Genomic DNA, 27,705 nt, shown 5'->3' with positions numbered 1-27,705 from the left:
TGAGTGTGATCGAAATTTATAAGGGCCACGATGCCGCCTGGGTCGGTGAAGGCAAGAAGCTGGGATTTGGTGAGCAGGAGAAGGCTGCGAGAGAGAGAGTCTAACTAAACCACTCACGATGTACAGGCGCCAGCCATCTGAAGGACAGCTTTCGATGTGGGGCTGTGGTTTTCCTATGTCACTGGAGAGAAGGAGGGCACATTTATAGGGTTAGAGATTCGATGGACATGGGAGCAGAGGCAGAGGCGTTAGTGTGGTGGGTGAGAAGCAAGACAAGGAGCCAGAGTAAGCGATTGAGAACTGGTCAGTCATTTTAAGTTTGCTTCGATGTACAGTTGACAAACGTACAGTTTAGTTATGATACATAGAGAGGAATAATGTATGATCTGTGTCAGTTGAGAATGGTTTACTGATCTGAGAACAAACAGGCATATGATGTCGGCATTGAGCTGTGTAACTTGTGGCAACACACTTCTGTTCAAGTGTTGGGTCCCTCTTTCTCTTCGTGTTTCTCCATTTTCTTGACATCGAAAGAAGTAGCTGCTTGATGAGGACTACTCCTGGTCGTCAAGCAATTACAGTGAAGTGACATCAAATTCCTTCCACGTCTTCGTGATGTATGACTTGGAGGAGATTTTGCAGATGGTTCCATGTATTTGATGCATTTGTCCTTCACGATGATAGAGGTTTGGATAGTATTGTCTAATGATCCTTGTCGATAACACACACTCCTGCCACTCAGTGTTGGTTGTGAAGGGAGTGAATTTTGAAGGAAGTGGATAGGATGCAACATGCGGTCCTGATTTGACCTGTCACTTATCAAACATTTTCAGTGTAACTTATTCAGGCAAGTTGGAGATTATTTCATCACATTCCTGATTTGCGACTTGTCGATGGTGGATGGTTTCCACGTCTAATCTGTCTATCCCTTCAAGAACATTGTACCTTCAAGAAATGTTGTTTATTCTACTCATCTCCAGAGAAAACACGCCCACTCTCCTCAATTGTTAATTTAAAGGACCGCAATCAGTTTCGTGAAAATTCCTGTAAAATTCTGAAGTAAATAGGCCAGAGGACCAGAAGTGCACACAATACTCCAGGTGAGATCTCATCTCTATGAAGAAAACTCAAAAGCTAACGTACGACTTTCCTTCTGAATTTTTTTTTTGCACCTACATGTTAATGTTTAGGAATATCTTGGTCCTTCTGTACTTCAATATTTCCAACTTTTACCATTTACGAATGGTAAAAGAGCTGGTCAGGTAAGATCTGTTTCGCTGACACTTACTGAATGGTATGGTTATCCAGAACAGCTGCATCTGACATGGGGATTGTGAGCAATACCGACAGGAACAGGTAGAGTTTCCTCATTTTCAGATTTGTTAGCATCCTTGAACCGTACTGCAGGGAACACACAGGAAAAATGGAAATGAAAAAAACAACTTGTTCAATTCATAACTACATTGACAAGACAGTCAAAAAGGGACACACATGTCAGTAAACAGAAAATTATTCTATATCGTCTTGATGGTGCTAGCCCATTAATTAAGCAGAAATTCTACTTATCTCCCATGGGCACGATCTTCAGGTGAAGATTGGAGTTTCTTCCAGGAGTTATACGGTCGAGCTACACTTTCAGAATAGGTGCAATAGGCCCACAGCTCTCTTGAAGGGAGTTAGAGGAGATGTGTGCTCAGACTCGAAATACAACTGGACCTTGAAAATTTCCACTAAATGTGCACTTACACAGTACCTTTAATAGGTTGATACGTCCCACATGATATTTCACAGGTTCCCAACATTACAACATTACGTACTGATCACAAACTGACACTGGTGTAGATCCAGTTATTCATAACACATATAAGCAACCTGCTGGGTGCATCAAACGTAAAGTATCCAGGTTTGATGATTATTCAAACCTGTGCATCATTGTGACCGATTTACAGAAGGTCATGAGGATTTGGAATGATATGAAAAGTTAAGTAAATTGTTAAAGCCATTGAATGGGGCAAATATGAAATTGTCCATGTCAGTAGAAAGTAAGGGACAAAATTGCAGAGTATTATTGAAATATTGACTAAATGGAGCAATATTGGCACAGATTCATAGAGAGGTACAGCACGGAAACAGACCGTTCAGTCCAACCCGTCCATGCCGAACTGATATGCCAACCCAAATCTCTTCCAACCTGCCAGCACCCGGCGATAACCATCCAAGCCCCTCCAATGCATGGACATATCCAGATGCTTTTTAAATGTTGTAATTGTACTAGGTTTCTCCACTTCCTCTGGCAGCTTATTCCATACACATAGCACCTCTGCGTGAAAAAGTTGCCCTTGAGGTCTCTTTTATATCCTTCCCACTCGTACCCCAAAACTTGATAAGGAGAGGAAGGATAGGCTGGGATATTTATTCACTGCAGCACAGGAGGTTGAGGGGTGACATTATAAAATCAGGAAGAACGTAGATGAGGTGAATAGCAAAGGTCTTTTTCCTCGGGTGTGGGAGTTCAAAACTAGAGGGCAAAGTGTTCAGGTGAGAGGAGAGCGATTCAAAAGGGACCTGAGGGCAACATTTTTACACAGAGAGTGGTTCATGTGTGGATTGAACAACCAGAGGAAGAGGGAGCTTCAGGTACAGTTACAACATTGAAATGACCTGTGGACAGATGCATGAATAGGAAAGGTTCAGTGGGATATGGACCAAAGGCATCGAAATGGAACTAGTTTCGTTTGGGAAACATGATGGACATGGACAGGCTGCACCAAAGGTTGCATCTCAAGCGATCATGTGACAAGTTCTTACAGACACTGAAAGTAAAATGCCACGACGATCCCTGACACCGCACCGCTAACCATGCCATCGCTTCGCATGGTCAGTGTGGGGAGCGAACCCACGACCTTGGCGCTATTAGCACGATGCTCTAACCAGCTGAGCTAACGGAACAACGCTGCTTCCCTTTTGCCGTCGTCTCGAAAGCAAATGCCTATATTGCCAGAGCTCAAAACCACGGCGGCTGTTCATTTTCTGCTTCATATCGATCGCACGATAGTCTGAAGTATTTCCTTTCGTTGCAAAGCTTTTCAAGAAAAAAAGCATTTACTTTTCAGAACGCCCATATTCGAGTTAACCATTTGCTCTGATCTCCAAAATTAAACACAATGTCCGGAAGCATGCAATTTCAATCGCAATGCCAACAGCTCAGCGGCAGCTTGTCATGTTGACAAACATCGTCTAGAGAAACGTACTTTCAACGGTCGCACACTGTTCTTCTCGATACTCACAGACCTTTGGAGTCAGGGTTAGGTGCTGCTGATAAACTGCTACGAACCTTATGACAAATGCATTTGAATTGTAATCTAACAGTGGGATTCTTTCTGCTCCCGAACGACGCAGTTGCTTTGGTGTCAGCAACAGCTCAGAAGTCAATTGTACGTTTTGCTCAAGGACTCATGTTGCTTGTGCAATCTTCGTTTGACAGCATATTTTGCAAGTTATCACGCCTTCCTGCAGCGTTTATCAGCGACAGATCAGCTGCTAAGATAATTGCTTCAGACAGCATGCTACATCCTACATTTGAAAATGGAAAACGTGCAAACGTTTACAGGCTGAACACGCACTCACTATTTTGACTGGCGCGTCAGAGGCTGGGAGCTGATCTTACGGAGGATTTCCAATCATGAGGGGCATGAATCGGGTAAATAGACTACTTCCTTTCGCTCAGATGGGGCATTGCAAAACGAGAGGGTATAAATCTGGGGGTGTGGGAGGGTGAGAATTCGAAAGGCAGTGAGGGCCAACGGTGCACGCAGACGGTGGTGCGTTTTGGAATAACTTGCCAGACGATCTGGTGATGGATGGTATAATTCCAATACTTTTAAGGAATCTGGACGTGTATTTGAAAAGGAAGGGTTTCGAGAGAAATGACTCAAGTGCATGCAATCGAGGCTGGATCAGTTGAGGACATCTGTTCAGAATGGACGAGTTCGACCGAAGACTGTGTTTTCAGTGCTGTCCATATCTAATGGCTCTATGATAGTGCAGGTGAAATGATAAAAAAGATAAATAAAATAAATGAAGTAAAATTGTCTGAAGTTGTTGAATTGAAACTACTTCAGGAAATTTTATTTTAATTATTTTATTTATCTTTTTCAGTTGTGTTTTTTTCACTGTTCTGTACCTCTTATTTCTTGATTGTCTCTCTTTCTCTCGCTCCCCACTCTCTCTATACCTTTTCCTCTGCTCTTCCGCTTTGCTACCATTCTCCCCTGTTTTCCATTTTGTCTCTGCTTCACCCATTCCCCCACATATTTTGTCACATAGCACTGCCTTCAGATTGCCTCATTCACGGCTCCTAATCTCCCTTTAATCTCTCCATGCACTGTCATTATCACCTTTGCATCTGGTGCCTTGACTCACCTTCTGTCAGCCTGGTATAAATAGCTCCCTAATTCTCCCCCTTTTTTTAATCTTTAACAAAGGTTCAGTTAGACTCCAAACGTCAGCTCTTTTCTCTCCGTGCAGATGGTGCCAGACCTGCTGAGATTTTCCAGCATTTTCTCTTTCAGTTTCAGATTCCAGAATCCGCAGTAATTTACTTTTATTAATGGCGCTATGATGTTGCTGGTGATATGATAACTCCAGTGTGGATGCGTAAGAGGTGACCAAGCGTGAGGGTGAATTCCCTCTGGAAGTCGTGTGACAAGTATCAACAGAGATCCAGGAAAATAACATGAACGAAGCTTTGATTTGAATTGAAGCCTGAACTCTGGTTCTCCTCCGAGACTGTGCCTGGTCTGCTTAAACTGCATATATTTCATGTTTTGCATTTGATTGTGGACACAATTGAGACTGATTGATTTGCTGCAGACAACATCCACCAGTCATCACGGGTACGGCGAACAAGTCATGCGTCTAACCCTGTCAAATGTTTTATTGTGCAGGTGAGGCTTCCTGCTTCGTGGATTCGTGGATCACGTTGTTTGGAAATACAGCAACGCAGCTGAGATCCGGCATGGACCAGTGAGTTGATGTTCATGACAGCGATGGTCGGCTTTCGAACGAATACACATCTCAAGCGATCATGTGACAAGTTCTTGCAGACAGTGAAAGTAAAATGCCACGACGATCCCTGACACCGCACCGCTAACCACGCCATCGCTTCGCATGGTCAGTGTGGGGATTGAACCCACGACCTTGGCGTTATTAGCACCACGCTCTAACCAGCTGAGCTAACCGACCGACACTGCTTCCTGCTCGAAAGCAAATGCCTATATTGCCAGAGCTCAAAACCACTGCGGCTGTTCATTTTCTGCTTCGTATCGATCGCACGATAGTCTGAAGTGTTTCCTTTCGTTGCAAAGCTTTTCAACAAAAAAAGCATTTCCTTTCCCGAACGCGCATACTCGAGTTAACCATTTGCTCTGATATCCAAAATTAAGCACAATGTCCGGACGCATGGAATTTCAATCGCCATGCCACCAGCTCAGCTACAGCTTGTCATGTCTACAAACATCGTCTGGAGAAACGTACTTTCAACGATCGCACACTGTTCTTCTAGATACTCACAGACCTTTGGAGTCAGGGTTATGTGCTGCTGATAAACTGCTACGAAACTTATGACAAATGCATTTGAATTGTAATCTAACAGTGGGATTCTTTCTACTCCCGAAAGACGCAGTTGCGTTGGTGTCACAGCAACAGCTCAGAAGTCAATTGTGCATTTTGCTCAAGGACTCATGTGGCTTGTGCAATCTTCGTTTGACAGCATATTTTGCAAGTTATCACGCCTTCCTGCAGCTTTGTCAGCGACAGATCAGCAGATAAATAGACAAGTTCCTTTCGCTCAGATGCGGCATTGCAAAACGAGAGGGTATGAATCTGGGTTTGTGGACGGGTGAGAATTCGAAAGGCAATGAGGGGCAACGGTGCACGCAGACGGTGGTGCGTTTTGGAATAACTTGCCAGACGATCTGGTGATGGATAGTATAATTCCAGTACTTTTAAGGAATCTGGACGTGTATGTGAATAGGAAGGGTTTCGAGAGAAATGGCTGAAGTGCATGCAATCGCGGCCGGATCAGTTGAGAACATCTGTTCAGAATGGACGAGTTCGACTGAAGACTGTGTTTTCAGTGCTGTCCATATCTAATGGCTCTATGATAGTGCAGGTGAAATGATACAAAAGATAAATAAAATAAATGAAGTAAAATTGTCTGAAGTTGTTGAATTCAAACTACTTCAGGAAATTTTATATCAAGTATTTTATTTATCTTTTTAGTTGTGTTTTTTTCACTGTTCTGTACCTCTTATTTCTTGATTGTCTCTCTTTCTCTCGCTCCCCACTCTCTCAATACCTTTTTCCTCTCCTCTTCCCGCTTTGCTACCCTTCACTCGTTTTCCATTCTGTGTCTGCTTCACCCATCCCCCACATATTTTGTCACATAGCACTGTCTTCAGCTTGTCTCATTCACGGCTCCTAATCTCCCTTTAATCTCTCCATGCACTGTCATTATCACCTTTGCATCTGCTGCCTTGACTCACCTTCTGTCAGCCTGGTATAAATAGCTCCCTAATTCTCCCCCTTTTTTTATCTTTAACAAAGGTTCAGTTAGACTCCAAACGTCAGCTCTTTTCTCTCCGTGCAGATGGTGCCAGACCTGCTGAGATTTTCCAGCATTTTTTCTTTTAGTTTCAGATTCCAGAATCCGCAGTAATTTGCTTTTATTAATTGCTCTATGATGTTGCTGGAATTATGATAACTCCAGTGTCGATGCATAAGAGGTGAGCAAGCGTGAGGGTGAATTCCCTCTGGAAGTCGTGTGACAAGTATTAACAGAGATCCAGGAAAAATAACATGAACGAAGCTTTGATTTGAATTGAAGCCTGAACTCTGGTTCTCCTCCGAGACTGTGCCAGGTCTGCTTAAACTGCATATATTTCATGTTTTGCATTTGATTGTGAAAACAATTGAGACTGATTGATTTCCTGCAGACAACGTCCACCAGTCATCACGGGTACGGCGATCAAGTCGTGCGTCTAACCCTGTCAAATGTTTTATTGCGCAGGTGAGGCTTCCTGCTTCGTGGATTCGTGGATGACGTTGTTTGGAAATACAGCAACGCAGCTGAGATCCGGCATGGACCAGCGAGTTGATGTTCATGACAGCGATGGTCGGCTTTCGAACGAATACACATCTCAAGCGATCATGTGACAAGTTCTTGCAGACAGTGAAAGTAAAATGCCACGACGATCCCTGACACCACACCGCTAACCACGCCATCGCTTCGCATGGTCAGTGTGGGGATTGAACCCACGACCTTGGCGTTATTAGCACCACGCTCTAACCAGCTGAGCTAACCGACCGACGCTGCTTCCTGCTCGAAAGCAAATGCCTATATTGCCAGAGCTCAAAACCACGGCGGCTGTTCATTTTCTCCTTCATATCGATCGCACGATAGTCTGAAGTGTTTCCTTTTGTTGCAAAGCTTTTCAACAAAAAAAACATTTACTTTCCCGAACGCGCATACTCGAGTTAACCATTTGCTCTGATATCCAAAATTAAGCACAATGTCCGGATGCATGCAATTTCAATCGCAATGCCACCAGCTCAGTTGCAGCTTGTCATGTTAGGAAACATCGTCTGGAGAAACGTACTTTCAACGGTCGCACAATGTTCTTTTGGATACTCACAGACCTTTGGAGTCAGGGTTAGGTGCTGCTGATAAACTGCTACGAACCTTATGACAAATGCATTTGAATTGTAATCTAACAGTGGGATTCTTTCTGCTCCCGAAGGACGCAGTTGCTTTGGTGTCAGCAACAGCTCAGAAGTCAATTGTACGTTTTGCTCAAGGACTCATGTTGCTTGTGCAATCTTCGTTTGACAGCATATTTTGCAAGTTATCACGCCTTCCTGCAGCGTTTGTCAGCGACAGATCAGCAGATAAATAGACAAGTTATTTTCGCTCAGATGGGGCAGTGCAAAACGAGAGGGTATAAATCTGGGGGTGTGGGCGGGTGAGAATTCGAAAGGCAGTGAAGGGCAACGGTGCACGCAGAAGGTGGTGCGTTTTGGAATAACTTGCCAGACGATCTGGTGCTGGATGGTATAATTCCAATACTTTTAAGGAATCTGGACGTGTATTTGAATAGGAAGGGTTTCGAGAGAAATGGCTCAAGTGCATGCAATCGCGGCTGGATCAGTTGAGAATATCTGTTCGGAATGGACAAGTTCGACCGAAGACTGTGTTTTCAGTGCTGTCCATATCTAATGGCTCTATGATAGTGCAGGTGAAATGATACAAAAGATAAATAAAATAAATGAAGTAAAATTGTCTGAAGTTGTTGAATTCAAAATACTTCAGGAAATTTTATTTCAAGTATTTTATTTATCTTTTTAGTTGTGTTTTTTTCACTGTTCTGTACCTCTTATTTCTTGATTGTCTCTCTTTCTCTCGCTCCCCACTCTCTCAATACCTTTTTCCTCCCCTCTTCCCGCTTTGCTACCATTCTCCCCTGTTTTCCATTTTGTCTCTGCTTGTCTATGCTTCACCCATCTGCAATCCATGCTCCATGTGTGGTTTAGTTTCCCCTGAAAGTTTAATTGAATTTCGAACTCTTTCACCGTTGGTATAGAACGTAAACGTTATTGCAATCTAGCCAGTTGCATATCCCAGTAATAGGATGTGGCAGGATAAAAGGGGTAAAATAGTCTCTCCTTGAAGTAAGAACATAACAAACTACTTAATCTTCTGCAAATAATTAATGAGGGTTTTCTAAAAACAAATTATACGTTAATATAACATTCTTCTTTTGTCTGTTTTATGACGTGACCTATGCAAATGAGGACAAGGCTTAGCATGGTTTCCCATGGTACAACTGAAACCAAATTTACACATAACACCTTGACAAGGTAAAGACCATCTGGAGTATTTCTGCAAATGAATTGTTCCATTTTTTTGATGCAGTTGGCCAGTATGACTATCACCTTGGTAATGTTCCATTCATTGAAGGATTCAATTTCTCGGCACACAAGAATGTCATCCTGACATGGGTGGCATACAGTCTCCTGTTGTCCAGAATCACACGTACAGCTGGCCTCCTCTTGTATAATAATACCGATCAAGACAAGTCCATACAAAAGTATGAAAATAACTCTAATCCTGGTAGTTATTTCTGTGGCAAGTTAAAATATCCAAAGCAAACAGAAAGTTGCAATTCGGAACGGCAATTGTGACGTATTGACCTGTTTCTGACTTCTTATCGACATTTTAAAAATTCGTCACAGTCTAAATATCTTTATTATTTTGTTATCAACTCTGATTTTCTTCATCAAACCTGCCATCTCTCGCTCCTCCTCCCCCTTATATTGATCTCCAATAACCTTACAATCATGGATGTAAATGTTTGGCAGAAGATTTGCAGCTCGGGTGCTCGTTGATGTGGTTCTGTTTGCTGAGCTGGGAATTTGTGTTGCAGACGTTTTGTCCCCTGTATAGGTGACATCATCAGTGCTTGAGAGCCTCCTGTGAAGCGCTTCTGTGATGTTCCCTCCGGCATTTATAGTGATCACGATAACTCACTATAAATGACGGAGGAAACATCACAGAAGCGCTTCATAGGAGGCTCCCAAACACTGAGGATGTCACCTAGACAGGGGATGAAACGTCTGCAACACAAATTCCCAGATCGGCGAACAGAACCACAACATGGATGTAAATCCATGCAGATCTCCCTGCCACCTTCACAGCAGTAGGGGTAGTGAGGTGCAATTGACATGGTCCTTCCCATCAGTGTCGAAGGCCACGGCGCGTCCAACTTTTAAGAAGGACATAAGACTGGCTTAATATTGTGAAGTCCTTCAAGAGAGGAGAGTTTTTCCTAAGCTGCACGAAAGTTAGAATGAATTCTTCGCAAACGTTTCGTCAGGCAAAGTACATGAGAAGTCATATCATCCGTCATATAATGAAGGTGTACAGAGGCAATGATACCATTCCAGAGGGTATGAAAAATTAAGCCATAAGTTATTGCGGAGGGCCGAACAACAAATCTTTCCCACTGGTTTGCAGCGAAGGTGAAATAGTGCAAGTGGTAATAGTTTAACCCAGGAGAGTCAAGTTTCTGAAGTTAATTTTGGAAGGTTAATTTTCAAAGGTTGGTTACAGAGTTCCACAAGGTCCGCAGCCTGTGGGTGATACGCACAATGAAGTTGACATCTGATGGCAATAAGAGAGCACATTTCCTCATTTGTATCACCAATAAAATGAGGCCCGTTATCTGAAGACAGGCAAAGAGGAATTCCAAAACGGAGAATAATTTCCTTCAGTAGGATACTTACAACAGGTTTAGCAGTAGCGTTTGAAGTAATATAAGGCTCAACCAAATTAGAGAAAACATCAACAATAACTAAAACATACTGATAATATTGACATTTTTCTAATTCAAAAAATCTAATTGAAGATTCTGAAAAAGTTCCCTTAGGGAGGGATGTTGACCCGCAGGGCAAGGAATACCTGTTCCTGACGGAGAAGGCATCCATCACTTACTTGATAAGCCATCTGCTGGAGGCAAGAATGCCACCAGGTATTCAAAAGCAGATCAGACGTTGAGTCTCATTATGAATACACTCAACAACCCATAAATCCAGTTCATTTGACATACAAATCTGTCCAGCTGGAGTGGTCCATAGTTTAGTAACAGGATTACAATAACAGCCAGATTTAGAACGCAACTGCCTTTCAGATTCAGAGGCGTCCCTCTGCAATATAAATGCATCTTGAATGGTTGGCATTAGTTTATCCGAGGCAGACTTAGTATTGACAGAACGTTCAGACTGACTCATCATTTTAGGCACAATCATTCGGCGTTTACAAGCTGCTCGTTTTGCAGCCATGTCAGCGACACGGTTACCAACATCAACAGAGTTTTGGCCTTTTCCATGAGCAGTACACTTTATCACAGATACCCCCTTTGGAAGCAAGAGCGCAGTTAGCAGGTCTGATACTAATTGTGGTTGAGAGATGGGAGTACCAGCTGATCATTAAAATTGCCCTGCTACTCCACAATTGCCCAACATCATGTACAACACCAAAACCAAACCGCAAACCAGTATAAGTGTTAGTGCGGAGTCCTGTTCCGATAATACAAGCACGAACGCAAAAGGGTCGGCTTGCTGAACTGAAAAAGGGCGATCAAAGGCAGCTAATTCAAAGATAGAGCCACAGTCATCAACTATAGTGTAACCTGAAAGACAAGTTCCAGTACGGTTGATAAATGAACTTCCATCAGTGAATATATTAATATCAGGAATGGAGATTGGCATATCAGAAAGATCCGGCTGAACTTGGACATCCTCGTTAATGAGGAGAAAACAATCATGTTATGAAGTTATCATTGCTGAAGGAGGATGAGCTGGAAAATTCGATCGATTGATGGTAGTGCAATTCTCAAAAGTCAATCGAGGGTCATTTGAAAGGTAAATCTCACAAGGATTTTATCGAGCTGCTGTCAAGTGCTGAGTTTGCAAATTTCCTAAAAGTGTAAATACTGAATGTGTACTGTAAAGGACGATGTCTTGTTGCAGTGTAAAGTTCTCTGCCGACTTCAAACTGAGGTAAATGGCATTTAAAATCTGAGTACAACGGGAATGTCCTAAAACAGCAGGGTCATGTTTAGTAGAGAAACAAGCAACTGGGCGATGTTTGTCTCCTTGTTGTTGAGTAAGCACTGAAAAAGCGCAGTCATCTAAAATAGTAAAAGAAAATTGAAAAGGCCTATCATCAAGAGGTCTTCCAACAGCTGGAGCTTGTGACAAAGTTTGTTTCGGTTCATTAAAAGCGTGCATTACTTCTGAGTAAAGTATAAATTTACCCTCGTTGGAGATATATGCGGTTAATTTCTGAATGAGGAGAGCTGAGTTGGGAATCTATTGTCTACAACGTTGACCATGCCCAGCTATTGGCGCATTTGCCTCGCAGTAGTTGGAGCTGGGAAGTTGACAAGAGGACTGATGCGGCTCTGTTCCTTGGTGGATGAAGCAGCTGATACAATAAAACCCAAAAACCTGACTTGACGTATTGCGATGGAAACTTTCTTTGATAAGACGACACAACCATATTGCTTCAAGTAATTCAGAAGAAGGACAACATCAGATCGATTTGATTCTTCATCAACGCTGTCTACAAGGACTTCGTCCACATATTGAACTAATGTAGACCCACTTGCTAAGTTGAGACATTTCAATTGTTTCTGTACGATCTGAGAAAAGTGTTGGAGAATGAAGGAAACCCTGTGGTAGTCGAGTCCACCGTTAGCTGTTGTCCATTAAAGGTGAAGGCAAATAAGTTCTGGCTGTTCTTTTGAAGTGTTAATGAGAAAAATACACGCTGAAGTCAACAACAGCAAAACATTTAGCATCCACAGGGATAGTTGGTAAAATATGAGCTGGGTTTGGAACTAAGGCATGGAATGGCTGAACAGTGGCATTGATATCTCTCAAATCTTGAACCATGCTGTATTGATTTGGTTTTCCAGGTTTTTGGACAGCAATATTTGGAGTGTTACAAGGTGATTGGAATGGGACTAAGATGTGTTGATGGTGAAAGCTTTCTGGCAAACAAGTAATACTTGGAATAGCTTGCTCTTTCGGTGGATACTGGCGAATAGATGGCAAAAAATTGATTTTAAAGCGACGGAAATAGATTCACAGTCTGTAAGTCCATTATGAGTCAATGTCTCAGACCATACATTCGGATTGACGAAGTCAAAGCTGTCCCAACTCTCATGATGCTGAAGTGTAGCATTGCAGGAGGTAGGAGCTGTGTAATTTTGAACAGTCATAGCATTTTGTATCATCTGCAACACGTAACAATTTGGGTCAACTTGATAATTGCACAGTGAACCATAGGGCCAAGTTGTTTAGCATGGTGCGGTGGGTTAACTTTTCCAATATTATGAGGTGCTGATAAGTCCCCTGGCGTCCATGGATGAGGATGTATTTCAACGAAATCTGCATCTCCTTCTGGACCAGTGACATGGGCCAGTCCATGTGAACAGTCCATTTGATTCTCATTGAATCTGTGAAAAAAATTTCAAGAGTTTTATCCTGGCCTGCTCGATAATAAGCAAGAGTAATGTGATCGGCAAATTTATGAGGATCAATATCATGTTGCCACCATTGCAGTTAGTGGATACAGAAAATGGACGTTCGGATGAGTCAGTATCGAGCTGGACACCATCAGGGGAACATGCAAGATTAACGTGAAAGTCACAAAGCAAGTCTCGTTCCATCAAGTTGCAAGATATTTTCTTTAAAATCACAAAATGATGAAACAGGGAATAACCTCAAAAGTAAACAGGAACTGGTTCACAAATTGGATATTCTTTGCTCTCCCATTGCAGACCAGACAAACTCTTCATTCGTTTTGTAATTGGCACGTCCATGACAGATTTTACAGAAGACATTGAAGCTCCTGTGTCAATTTGAAAACGATACCACCTGTTGGTTACTTTAAGTCGGACTGTGGGTTCATGCTTGAAAGAGAGGACACGTAAAGGACAATTACATAGCCGTTGAAAAAAAGGATTATTCTGAGAAAAATTGGTAAATTGTCTTCTTTGTTCTTTCTTTAATACCTTTTTAGGGCAAACAGCACACCAATCGGAGAGCAGCATTGGATCGGGCAGTCACGGACCTAATGATATCGCCTCTTACAATTAAAACAGCCAATAGGCATATTTCTGGATTGAGGGTAATGTGCCCTTTGATAACGCCCGCGATTATTGTTTTGGTAGTTACAAAACCTGGATTAATACGCAGGCATGTTTGATCGGAATAATTCCTTCTCGAAAAATAAATCCCGATTTCACACGGACTTGAGGCTTTTCTTCATTTTGATGTTTTCATAAAACGCTAATAGAACGATGGATTTGATTAGGAGTGGCTTTAACCCAATTCAAGTTATTTTTCTTGACCGTTGTGGTAACAGAAGACAGCAAACCGTTCAATAAAACAAAGGTTATCTGTGTAGTAACAGCATTAAAATTTCGGTCTTGATCTCCAGAATAAGATTCATACCATTCTCTAAAACGTTCCAAAAAATCCTCAGCCGTCTGTTTATATTTCGGTCGATGTTCCAGAACATGAGCAAAGTCAATAGTTTTTTTGCCAATACATCAGATGCATCAGCTAAAATGAAATCTTGTCTTTGTTGCTCCTGAATTATAGCATTAGCAAAATCAGTAAAATTGTTATGATTAATGTGTCCAATACAACGTGCATATTCAGAGTGAGTAAAAAATTTCTGTAAAAGAGACCAAAGATTCTTTGCATTACCATCATAAAAAGTATTTGTGGTATTTTAGAAATCAACAAAAGGCTGAGGTGCCTTGTGAGGTTCCGGTGCATTACTAATGACAGATATAATTTCATGGGGCTTCCATGGGCAATAATGGTGGAGAGTGGCGTTAGGAGCAGCAGATTGAGGGTTCGGTAGTTCCGTTACAGGGAACATGCTTAATGTGGGTGTCTCATCTTCAGAAGAGGAATTTGAGAAAGTTTCTGATTGTTGCACATGACGCTTAGTATTAGATCTGGACTGATTTTTAATCTGAGTATTATAAGGAATGTGATCTCCATTCTGAAAAGGGTTAGGAGGATCAAGGGTCTTTGTACCTTCAGTAGTGCATGCTTCGGATCGGGGTATAACGGCTGAAATTACAACAGTTTGAGATTTCGAAGTACAAGGATCATTGACAGGCCTGAACTGGGAAGACAGAGAAATGGGCTGTGGGGGAGTGACGGGAATTTGAGAATTAAGTGAAACAGTTGGACATTCCAAAGACTGATTAGCCTGTTTTAAATGGGAGCCGCACAAAAACACACTCATCGATAACTGAATGATCATTGTCTTCCTCTTTAAAACTAAAGCCAACCATCGAACTGCGTAGTTCTGTTTTTTTACCAGTCACTTGAGACTTCGCATTTTGCTTCTGTAATTGTTTTGCTCAAGCACCTTTACTTTAAACAACCTCAACAGATTTCATAGCACCATTTGCAGTCAATTCAATCCCCAATTTGAAGGTAGTGTCCTATCACGACCGGCAAATTGATTCTTTGTGCCTCTCATCACAAAACTGTCGCCATAGTCCAATTAACTCATTCCTTCCCGCTCCCTTGTTATGTTGCCAAATCAATTACGGGGCTGATTAAACCAGTTGAACAGCTTTATGGCCACATAATGGTCATTCTTCATCACTCAATGTTTTGTTTATAGCTCCAGACAGTTTTCTAAAGGCCTCAGAATTTTCGGGAAATTTCTCTAATGTTGATGACAGATCATCTGTTCTGTTATGTAATTGCCCATTTCAAAAAATTACTCCAATCAATACTTAAGTTTATTTTTAGACAAGAAATATTGCATTTTTTTCATAAAAGTTAATTATTTATTTACTTATTATTATGTATTTTTTAATTATATTAACAATAACCTATTTTAAACCTGGAGGCCTTTTGTCTTCGCTAAAAAACATCAAATATTGGGACCCAACTTCTTCCCTAATTATTTCAAATGTCGGGGGGCCTCTTGCCTCCTAGAAACTTCTCATATTGGGAGTCACCTTACTCACTACTGACTTGAACGATCGGAGCCCTCTTAAATAACTGCCTATATTGAAAGTGTTCAGGGCAACAGCCTCCGAAAACTGTTGAAAATACAAGCATCCGAATTTAAAGAACCTGGAAATTTACAAAATTCGGGTATCCGAAGTGTTCTTTTTTTAACCCTGAAATTAACGAAGTTCGCGAGATCAAAGTTTTTTTTTAACGTGGAAGTTAACGAAGTTCAAGAGATTGAATTTCTTTTAATCCGGAAATTAACAAAATTCAAGAGATCGAAGATTTTTTTTAAACCTGAAAAGTAACGAACTTCGAGTGATCTAAGTTTTTATAAAAAACACCGAAATTAACCAAGTTCGAGAGAACAATTTTTTTTAAAAATCGAAAATTAACATAAGTTGAGATTTCGAAGTTCTTTCCTAAAACTCGAAAATTGACGAAGTTCAAAACATCATTTTTAAAAAACCCTAAAATTAACGAGCTTCAAGAGATCGAAGTTTTTTTCAACCCAGAAATTAATGAAGTTCAAGCGATCAATTATTTTCAAACCCGAAAATTAACGAATTTTGAGAGATCGAAATTTTTTTAACACCGACAAATGAAGTTAAAACATTCCAAAATCGAAAGGAAATGAAGTTTAAGCAATCGACTTTTCTAAGATCTGAAAATGAAAGTCCGAGCCCGAAAATAAACGAAGTTTTTTTTTTCCAAATCAGAAACCGTTTATTACAAACCTCGAGAGATCATTGGAAACCAAGAAAATTCGGGAGTTTGTTTTTGAAAGATCAGAAAATAACGAATTCAGCTTTTAACCCTCCCCTCAGAATTCAGCAATTTTCGAAGACCACTCTCCAAGTATCAAAAGACACTCAACTTCAATTAATCTCTTTTCATGTTTTAAAACATTTTTTTAAAAGTCCCCCAAACCCTATCTTACTCTGACTGATCCTTTCAGGCTGGACTGGAAAATTAACAGCAAGGGGTCACATCAAAAACAATTTGAATGAGAGGAAAACTAAACACTGTCAACATGCTCACATCTGGCGGACCGACTTCCTCAACACTCAGTCGTGAATGATATTTAACTCTTACACCGCTGTTAACAATCTGTCTGAGCTAAACCGTGTCAAAGCTCCAAAATGAAGATGTCGAACCCTCAATAGGGGTCTCTTGGTTCGAGATCAGCCGAAACTATCGACAAATGCGGTCTGTTGCAAAAGCAAGGATCATTAGTTTATTGAATTAAGTTACTTTGATACAATTCTATCCAGCAACACAGAGGTGAAAGCGACTGTGTTCTGTGGTGAAGTTGCACAATTACATTTGAATATTACGCAATATTTCTGTATGTTTAAAAAATTAATACAACTTTAATCACAAGAAAGACGGATCACATACAATAAGGTGACATGGTTTACAGCAATTTAATCCAATGATATTTCCTGGAAAAGGGGTCTTCATTCCAAAAGCAATCAATTGAACTGTAATATGGTGATATGAATGAAGACAGGGTAATCCAATGGTATTTGTTTATGAAGGATATCTTATTTACGTCAATTTTCATGTCATGTATCACTTCAAGGTTAGTTCAAATGGTCAATTAATGTGTCAGCATTCATCTTATGAAAAAATCTATTTTCCCCGTATCATTGAACTGCAAGTTTATTCTGCAATCAGTAATATGTTTCACAGGCCATTTTATGGTATTCTTTTAAATCAGAAAAAAATTTAAATAATAGAAATCTACTTTTTTGCCTAAATTCAAATTTTTAGATCCTCTACAATGTTAGGCTTTGACACTCCCGTCTCTCCATCTGGATCTCTCACTCTCCACCCCTTCCCTCCGTCTGCCTATTTCTCTATCTCTCTCCCTCCTGCACTGTCTGAATCTCATTCTCCTCTCCCTCTGTATGTAAATCTCTGTGTCTTTCTACCCTGTCACCACCGCTCTGACTCCCTGTCCCTCTCCCACTGTATAACACGAGCTCTGTCTCACTAACTGGCTCTGACTCTCTCTCTCCCACTTGCAGACTTTCTCCTTCACACCATCTCACTCTGTCAAACTCCCACTCTATCTCCCTCTGTCTGATTCTCTGTCTCTCTTTCCCTGTGTCTGACTGTCTTTCTTTCCTTCTCCCCTGTCTGAATCTTTCTCTTCCTCTTTCTAAAATTTACTCCTTTCCACTGACCCTCTGACTGACATTCGCTCTCTCCTCCCTCCATCTGATTCACACGCATACTCTCCCGCTGTCTGACGTTGTCACACTGCGTAACTCTCGAGCTGAATCTGTCTCTCCTTCCCTATATCTCTCTGTCGCTCTCACTTCCTCTACCTCCTCTCTCCCTGTGTCCTAATCTCTCTTCCTGCACCTTCCCACTGACTTCCTCTCATTGTTTCTCAAACACATTCTCTGTCCGACGTCCTCTCCATCTCTTCCCCTCTGGCTGACTCTTCTTCTCTCGCCTTCTGACTGACTCTTTTTCTTCCTCTCCCTTTGTCTGACTCTATCTCCCTAACTATCCCTTTGTCCGAATCTCTGTCTCCCGCCCCCGTCTGTCTATCTCTCTCTTACTCGCTCTCTCTGTCTTTCTTTCTCTCTCCTCTGCCTCTGTCTGACGCTTTCTTTTCTCAGTCTCTCTCTGTCTGACACTCTGTCCCTCTCTCTCGGTCTGACACAAAGAAACTCTTTCTTTCTCCTGGTGTCACTCTCCTTCTGTCTGACTCATTCTCTCTCTCTCTCTCTCTCTCGCACTCCGATATATATATCCTCTGTCTCACTTTCTCTCTCTCGCTCCCCGGATGCCTGATCCTCTCTCTCTCTCCGTCTCACTCTGTCCCTCCATTCCCCTCCCTTTGTCTGACTCTCTGTGTATCTGTCTCCCCGAACTCGCTATGACTCTCTCTCTCCCTCTACTTTACACATTTTCTCTGTCCTTCTCCAAGTGTCTGTCTCTGTCTCTCTCTCCTTCTGTCTCAATCTGAGTTTCTCTGTGGCACTTTCACTCTGCCTGACACTCTGTCTATCTCATCCCATTTTCCGATTCTCTCACTCTGTCTGACTCTCCCATTCTTTTACCCTATCCCTCTTTCTGACTGCCTCTCTCCCTTTCCATCTGTCTGATTCTCCCTGTCCCTCAGTCTCACTCTCTCTCTCCCTCCTCTCTCTCCCTCTGACTGATTTTCTTTATCTCTGCCTCTCCCTCTGTCGGATTCTCTGTCTCTGTGCCCATCTGTCGGATTATCTCTCCTTTCATCTCACTCTCTCTCCCCACCCATCCTCCCTTGTTGACATTCACTGTTTCTCGATCTCCCGCTGTATATCTCTGTCTGTCTCTGTTTTCATCTCCCTCTCGTTGTCTCCCTCTCCTCTCCATTTGGTTTGCACTCTCCCTCTTACTCTGCCTAACTCGATATATATATATATATATATATATATATATATATATATATATATATATATATATATCTCCCTCTGCTTGGCACATTCTCTCAATCTCCTTCTCCGAATGTCTGGCTCTATCTCTCTGTCTCTGTCTCTCGCCGTCTCGCTCTCCCTTCCTCTCCTGCTGTTTGAATCTGTCTGTCTTTATCTCTCTCACACACACACACTCTCCCGTTCTGTCTGACTCCCTCTGCCTTCTCCCTGTCTCTCTCTCTCTCTGCCTCTCTCTCTGTTTGACTATCTCTCTCTCTCTTTCGCTCTTCCACTCTCTCCCTCTCTCCTCCCGCCTCTTCAGGGGTCAGATACTCTCTCATCCCTCCCTGTCTGCCGCTGTCTGGCTCTCACTTTCTTCTTATGTTTGTCTGATTCTCACTCTTTCACCCCCTCACCCTCTGTCTCACTCACAGTATTCCTCCTCTCTCTCTCCCTGACTCTCTCTCCCTCCCTGTCTTTGTTGGTCATTGTCCCTCTCACTCTGCCTGACACACCCTCCCACCCCTTCCTCTAACTGAATATTCCTCCCTCAATATCCCTCTGCATGAGTCTATCACACTCCCTCTATATCCTTCTGACACACTCTCCCTCTTCTTGACCTCTCAAACGTTGTCTCTCTCCCTCTCCCTCTCCCTTTCTCGGACTTTCTCTTCCCCATTTATCCTCTGTCTGACACTCTTACAGTGTCTTCTTCTGCCTCTGTCTGACTCTTTCTGTCTATGTCTGCCTCTGTCTAAATCTCTGTTTCACTCTCTGATTCTGCCTGTCTCTTCCTTTCCCTATCTCTTCCCCTCTGTCCCCCCCTTATTGCCCCTCCCTTTTACTGACACTCTCTCTATTTCTCTCACTGCCCAATTCTATCTCTCACCCATCCCACTGCCTGACACTCCATCTCTTCCTCTCACAATTTCTCTCTCTCCCGCCATCTCCATCGCTGTCTCACTCTATCTCTCCTAATCCTTCTCTCCAAATTCTCTTTCTCTGCCTCTCTGTTTCTCTTTCTCTACGACTTCCTTCCTCCCTCTCTTTCTCTCTGTAACTCTCTAACTACATCGATCAGAATCTATCTGACTCTCTCTCTCTCTGTAACTCTCTGTCCTCTCCCTCTGTCTGACTCTTTCTCCTGCTTTCCCTCTCTCTCTGACTCTCTATCTTTCCCCCTTCCTCTCCTTCCGTCTGAGTCTCACTTTCCTCTACCATTTACTGTCTGTCTCGTTGTCTGCCCCTTACCCTCTGCCTACTCTCTCTCTCTTCTTCTTCCGCTCTCTCACTGCCTAACTCTCTCTCCTTCGGACTGACTCTCACTCTCTCTCTCTCTACCCCGTCTGAGTCTTCCTCGTTCTATCACACACTGGCACTCTCTCTCCCTCTCCTCTGCCAGACTCTTCCCCCCGTCTCTCTCAGACTCACTCAGCCTGTAACACTCCATCTGTCTGACGGTCTCCCTCTCCCTCAGTCTGAAACTCTCTCGCCGTCTCACTCTATCTGAAATCCTCTTGCCTTCTCTGACTCTTTGTCTCGCCACCTCCATCTGTCTGCCTCTCTCTCTCCCTCTCTGTCTGGCCTACTCTCTCTTTCTTATCCCTCCTATTGCTCAACTCCCCCTTTCACTCCCTCCCTCTCCCTTTGTCTCTTACTCTTTCACTCACCTCCTCCATCTGATTCGTTGTCTCGCCCTCTCCCTTTATCTGACACTCTCTCTCTGTCTCGCCCTCTCTCTCTCACCCTCTCTCTCTCTTTCCACCCCACCCGCCGGTCTGGCTCTCTATCTCTCTCTTTCCACACCCCGTCTGACACTCTCTTTCCCTCTGTCTCCCTCTCTGTCTGACTCTCTGTTGTCTCTTTCTCTCCTTCTGTCAGAATCTCACTCCCTCCCTCTCCCTGATTGTCTCTCTCTCCAATACCCTTTGTCCGACTCTCTCTCCCTCATCGTCTGCCTGACTCTCTCCGTCTCTCGGTTCCCCCTCCCTCTGTCTGAATTCCGTCTCTCCTTCTCGTTGTCTGTCTCTCTCTGTCTCTCCATCCATCTTCCATCTGTCTGACGCTCTGTCCCTTACTCTCCCCCTCTGACTCTGCCACACCTATGCTTCCACTTTCTGACTCTCTCCCCCTCGGTCTCAAACTCTCTCTATCTCTCTGTGACTGTCTCTCCCTCTCGTTTCATCTGACTCACCCTCTTCCTACCAGCTGTCGGATTCTCGCTTTCTACCCCCTTCCGTCTGAATCTCTCACCCATCCCACCCGATGTCCGATATCTCTCGCTCTCTCTCTATCCGTCAGGCTCTCTCTATCCCATTCCTTCCTCCTGGCTCTCTCGCTCTCCCACATTCTGACTCTTTCTATCCGTCTCCCTCTCCCTCCGTCTGACTCTCAATGTCCTATTTCTCTGTCTGTCTCCCTCTTTCTCCCCATCCATTATCTGATTCTTTCTCTTCCCCGTCCCTTTGTCTCACTCTCCCTCTCATTCTTCCTCCGCTTGACTCACTCTCCCACTCCCTCTGTCTGAATCCCTCTCCTTCTCCCTGTCTGTCGTTGCATCCCTCTCCCTCTGTCTGTCTCTCTCTCACCTCCGTCTTTCGATCGTCTCTCTTCATTTGTTTTATACCCTCTCATTCTCCCTTTTCCTCTGCCTGACTCTCTCTCCATCTCTCCGGGTCAATCTGTCTGACATTCAACCCGTCTCTCCCTTTCCCTCTGTCTGACGTGCTCTCACTCTCTCCCTCTGGCTGACGTTCTCACATCTTCTCCCGCTGTCCGAATCTCTCCATATCCTGTCCACCTGTCTGATCCTGTCTTCCCTCCCTCTGTCTGACTCTCCCTCTCCCTCTGTCCGACTGTCTTTCTTTCCCTTTACCTCTGTCTGAATGTGTCTCTTCTCCCTCTCCCCTTCTCTCTGCCTAAGTATTTACGTCTCCCTTTGCCTGACTCTCTCTGTGTCTCCCTCTAACTCTGCCCGGCACTCTCTGTCTCCCTCTCCCTCTGACGCTCTGTCCGTCTCTCCATCTCTCTGTTGGACTCTTTCTCTCATTCTCGCCATCGCTTTCTCTCCCTGTGTCTTAAACTCGCTCTCCCTGCTCCCTCTGTCCGACTCTCTTTCTTTCCACTCTCTGTCTGTGACGCTCTCTCGCCCTTTCCATCTCTCTATCTCTCTCTCCCCTCCAATCTGTCTGACTCTTCCTCTCCCTCTCCCTGTGTGTGACGCTCTCTCTACCTCTTTCGCTAGCTGACTCTCTCTCACCGCCACCCCCCACCCCCGCCAATGTCTGAGTCTTCAAATTTCCTTCTCCCTATACCTGACTCTGTCACTTCCTCTTTCTATCTTCCTCTGTCTGACTCTCTAACTCTCCCTTCCTCTTCTCTGGGCCGAACTCTCTCATTCTCCCTCTCCAACTGCCTGTCTCTCTGTCAGAATCTTTCTCACAATCCCTTCCCCGCATTTCCCTCTCACCCTTACCCTCTGTCTGATTCTCTCCCCTCTTTACATTTCCCTTTGTCTTATTGTCCTTCACTCTCTATTTCTTCCCTTCTCTGTGCCTAACTCTCTCCCTCTCCACCTGCCCGCCTCACGGCCAGAATCTTTCACACAATCCCTTCCCCGAATTTCTCTCTCTCCCTCTCCCTCTGTCTGAATGTCTCTCTGCCTCTCTTCTGACTCCCTATTTCCCTCTCCCTGTCTGACTCTGTCAGTCTCCGTCTCTGTATGTGTGACTCCGTCTCCCTCACACTCTGACTGACTCTGCCGTCCTCACTCCCTCTATCTGATGCTGTCTCCTCATCTCCGTCTGTCTGACTCTCCCAATAAATGCAGATATCTCTTTCCTTCTCCCTGACAGACCCTCTCTCTGTCTCCCTCTCCCTCCTTGATTCTCTCTCCCTCCCTCTCCATCTTGTTTGATTTCTCTCTCTGCCTCACTCCCTTTATCTGATGGTCGCTTTTTCTCGCACTCTCTGTCTCGGTACATACCTGTCATTCTCTCTCTCTCCTGTCACAATCTCTTTCTCTCTCACGTCTAGTCCTTTCCCACTCTCTCTACACCTGTCCCCCAGTCTCCCTCTGCCGCATTCTCACTCTCTCTCCAACTGCCTCGCACTCACTGCCTTTGAAGCTCCCACCCTCTCTCTGTAACCCCACCTTCTCGTTTTCGACATATATCCAAGTCTATCTCACCAAACCGCTCCAAATCTGTCCCTCTCTAGTCAGGTCCCCACTCTCTTTCTCTCTATCTATGATACTTGCACCCCCATCTCTACATCCCTCCCACTCTCTCTGAATATGCTGATCACTCTCTCTACCTCCCGCCAACTCTTCCCCTCACCACTCTGCGGTATTGTCTCTCTCACCCTCCCCTCATCAACCTCTCTCTCTCACTTTCTAACCCACCAACTTTTTTCTCTCAACACCCATCTTCCTCTGTCACTCCATCCACATCCTTTTTCATCTCTCTCTGTATCCTCCTCGCACTCTCTCTTTTCCCTGTCACTCTCTCTCTCTGTATTCTCCTTTCCTCCCTCTCCATCCCTTACCCTCTCTCTCGCTCTGCCTACCATCCACTGTTTGTCTCTATATACCTGGTCCACCCTCCCTCGGCGCCCCTATCCTCTCCCTCTCTCTCTCACGCCGACTTCTATGTATCTGTGTCTCCCCTCCCACTATTTCTCCCTCTCTGAACGACTTCCAAATCGCACGTTGTCTCGACAGCCCTCCTCTCCAAGTCAGCCTCTCTCTGTTCTAAATCCCTCTCTCTGACCCTCTGCCTCTCTCTCTCTCCATCTCTCCCCCACTCTGTCTGTCTGCCTGCCTCCCACTGTGTTTCTCTGCCTCGCCGACACCTCGCCCACTACCTCCCTCTCTCGTCCCTCCATTATCTCCCTCGCTACCACCACCCACTTCCTTGCTTTCCCTGTAAGCATCTCTCGCACTCTTTCAACCCCCTCCTCTACCTCCAGCTCCGTTTCTGTTTCAATCTCCTCCTTCCTCCAACTCTGTCTGTCTCTGCAACCCTCCCATTCTCCCTGTCTCTACATCCCTCCCGCGCTCTCTATTCCACACACCCCACAATCTCTTCCTCCCACGAACATCCTTGTCACTCTCTCTCTCTGTAACAGTCCCATGCTCTCTTTCTCGACACTCCCATCTCTCTGCCTGCCATCTCCCACACTCACTCGCTACCCCCTCCCTGTCTCTCTCTCTCTCTCTCTCTCTCTGTCTCTGTCTCGAAACATCGACTCCATCTCTCTCTCTCTCTCACCACCCTGTCACACACGGCCTCTCCATACCCTGCCCAGCCTCTCGAGCACGCTCACAGTCTCTCTCCCTGGTCACTCACTCACTTTCTATCTCTCTCTCTTCACGCTACCAACCCATCCCCAGGAGTGCTCACCCTCTCTCTATCCCCCCTCCCAATCTTCCTCCCTATCCAACTCCAACTCACTGTATTCGCCTGGCCCACTGTTTCTTCCTCTCTCGCGAATGCTCACCCCATCCTCTCTCCTACCCCGCACTCACACTACCCGCCTGCCTATCTCTCTCGATCGTCAGTCCTCCCTATCCCTGTGATCTCTCCTTGCCACCTCACATACGCTCTCTTTCTTTAGCGCCGTCCCTCACTCTCCATCTCTCCCGACCACAAGCATACTCTCGTTTCACTCCCTTACTCTCGCTCTGGACCGCTCCGCCATTATTGCTCTTCCTATATCTCTATGCCCTCCTCACCCTGTCTCTCTCATCACCCCTCCAATACATTCACACTATTCCCACCACCCTCTGATTCTCTTTCCCTCTTTCTAACCAGCTCTCAATCTCTCACTCGAAGACACTCCTACTCTCTCTGATCTTGTTCCACTCGCTCAGTCTCCATAATCTCCTCGCGTTCTCACCGCACACCTCTTACTCTCTCTCTGTGTACCCACTTTCCACTCTCAACATCTTCACCCCACCACTGTCTCTCGACAATCCGCTCCCACTGCCTCTCTCCCTCTATCCCACTCACTGAACTTCACTCTATCCCACTCCCCCACGCTTCCTCTGTCTCCACCCCCACTCTGTCTGTTCCTCGTCAACCTCCCAATTTCGCTTTCTCTCTCTCAACACACCTAACTCTCTGTGTCTCTCCGTCCCCCTTTCAACTATCTTTCTAACGGCCCCATTATCTCTGTCTCTCCTCAGTTCGCCCCACTCTCTCTACCGGCCTCCCACTCTCTTTCGTTCTCTCCAACACGTTCCCCAATCTTTCTCTCTATTCTCCATTACCACTCTCCTCTTCCTACCACCATCGCTCTTTCTCCCACTCTCTTTGTAACCCTCCTTTTCTCGAGACACCTTCCTTTCTGTATCTCATTTTTGCCGAAATCCAACTGTCTCTCTCTATCCTCTGCCTCTCTATCTCTCTCGACACCCCATAACTCTCCCTCATTCTCTCTCATCTCCTCCAACACTCTGTCTGTGCATCCCTCACTCTCTATATCTTCCTCACAGTCTTTCTCTATTCCCGTCCCATTCTCTCTCTCTCTCTACTCTGCCCTGACTCCCTCTCAGGCTACCCTTTTCCCTCTCTCCCTGTTACACTCGCACTCATCGAATATAGAACATACAACGTTACTGCGTAACACAGGCACTTCAGCCCTCGATGTTGCGCAGACCTATCAAAATTATCTGATGCCCATCTAACATACACAATCCGATAACTTACAATATGCAATATACAACATGCCCAATGTCCAGTAAAATTCACTTAACGTCGGTGAGTCTGGAATTTCTGCAGGAAGGCCGTTCCACGCCCCTACTACTCACTGAGTAAAGAATCTACCCCTAATATCTGTTCTACATCTATCAGCCCTCTATTTCAAGCGATGTCTCGTCGTGTTTGCCTTCACCATTGGATGAAAATGGCTGTGATTGTCCAGCCAGTCGAACGCTCTGATTACCTTATGTGTCTCGATTAAATCCTTTCAACTTTGGTTTCTCCAACGAAGAAAGCCTCAGACGTTCCTCAGAGGACCTTCTGCCAAACCAGACAACTTCCTAGTAAATCGCCTCTGCACTATTTCCAAACCCTCGACATCCTTCCTCAAATGCGTTGTCCAGAACTGCATTCAATGCTGCAAGCGCAAACTTAACAGTGTCTTGTACAGCTGAAGCATAACCTCCTGGCTCCGAAAGTAAGTCGCTCCACAAAGAAACGTCAACAAAACCTATGCCTTCTTAACAACCCTACCAACACGTGTAGAAACTTTTAGTGAGTTATACGCCTGGACACCATGATCTCTCTGTTCTGCAAAGGATTTTACCATGAGTCCAGTACTGTGCATTCCTGTTACTCCTTCCAAAGTGAACTACCTCACACTTATCTGTTTTAAACTTGATTTACCACTGCTGAAACTAGCTGTGCATCTTATCGGTGTTCCTCTGTAACCCACGACATCCTTTATCGCTATCCACAACTCTGCCCACCTTCACGTCATTCGCAAAGTCAATAATCCATGCTTCTCCGCACATGTCCAGATCATTTATAAAAATAACAAACAGCAGTGGGTCCCAAACAGATCCTTACGGAACACCACTGACAACAGAGCTCCAGGATAAACATTTCCCATCAACCACGACCCTGTACCTTATTTCAGCGAGCAAATTTCTGATCCAATCCGCTATGACATTCAATGCAAAAACACCGTATTATACGCAATAGCCTATTGCGTGGAAACTAATCAAATGCTTTACAGAAGTCCATATACAAGGCTTGACCTTCATCCACCTGGTTTTTTTCACCTTCTTGAAGAACGCAATAATCAATTGTGGCACGACCGATCCTTCACAAAACTGTGTTGGCTACCCCTAATCAATTTATTCCTTTCCAGCTGATTATACATCCTATTTCTTGAAATTTCTTCACAACTTACCCACAATCGAAGGATGTCTAAATGACCTATAATTAGAAGCGTTGCCCTGATTCCCCTTCTGACACAAAGGAACAACGTTCCCTATCCTCCAGTCTTCTGGCAATACTCCTGACGACAATGACGACATAAAGATGGAAGCCAAAGTATCTGCAATCTCCTCCCTGTCTTCCCAAAGAATCTGAGGATAAATCTCATCCGGCCCAGGGATTTTACCTAAATTCGGATCTTCTCGACTTACCAAAATCTCCTCTTTGTCAACCCCAATCCCAGTTAAATTGTTAGCCTGTATCTCCGCTTTATCAAAAGCATGGCGGTTTTCCAATATGGAAATTGACGAAAAGTATTTATGAAGTGCTTTCCCCATGTGCTCAGATTCCACACACAAATTGCCACGACTGTCTTTGATTGGCCCTCAACGTAATCCAGTCATTCTTTTATTTCTGATTTACTTGTAAAACGTCTTGGGTTTTTCCTTGATCATATCCAACAACAACTTCTCGTGCACCCTACTGTCTTTTCTGAGCCCTCTAACGTTAGACATAAGTTTTCTGTCTAACTTATAAGTCTTATGACCGCTAACCTGGACGTCTTGCCTTACCGTTGCATAAGCATTCTTCCTCTTGACAAGAGTTTTATATTCTTTGATAACTGCCTTCACCACTAATAGATATATTCTTCTCAGGAACCTGCACTAGCTGTTCCTTGATTAAGCTCCATAGGTCAGGTGTGCCAGTCCCCTGCAGTTTCCTTCCCC

The 27,705-nt window shown here is 44.2% G+C and overlaps 2 non-coding genes across 2 annotated transcripts; both read right to left on the bottom strand.

Annotated features, from left to right (window-relative positions):
• Positions 1-5,170: 5,170 nt before the first annotated feature.
• On the bottom strand, positions 5,171-5,244 carry trnai-aau (transfer RNA isoleucine (anticodon AAU)). Its single transcript has one exon. It is a non-coding gene; the product is annotated as a tRNA-Ile (tRNA).
• A 2,049-nt stretch (positions 5,245-7,293) lies between these two features.
• trnai-aau (transfer RNA isoleucine (anticodon AAU)) lies at positions 7,294-7,367 on the bottom strand. Its single transcript has one exon. It is a non-coding gene; the product is annotated as a tRNA-Ile (tRNA).
• Between the last annotated feature and the right edge of the window lie 20,338 nt (positions 7,368-27,705).

This window comes from Chiloscyllium punctatum, chromosome 43, assembly GCF_047496795.1.
Source record: "Chiloscyllium punctatum isolate Juve2018m chromosome 43, sChiPun1.3, whole genome shotgun sequence".
Taxonomy (NCBI): domain Eukaryota; kingdom Metazoa; phylum Chordata; class Chondrichthyes; order Orectolobiformes; family Hemiscylliidae; genus Chiloscyllium; species Chiloscyllium punctatum.
The sequence above is the reverse complement of the archived record's forward strand: the minus strand, read 5'-3'. Positions and strand labels throughout refer to the sequence as shown.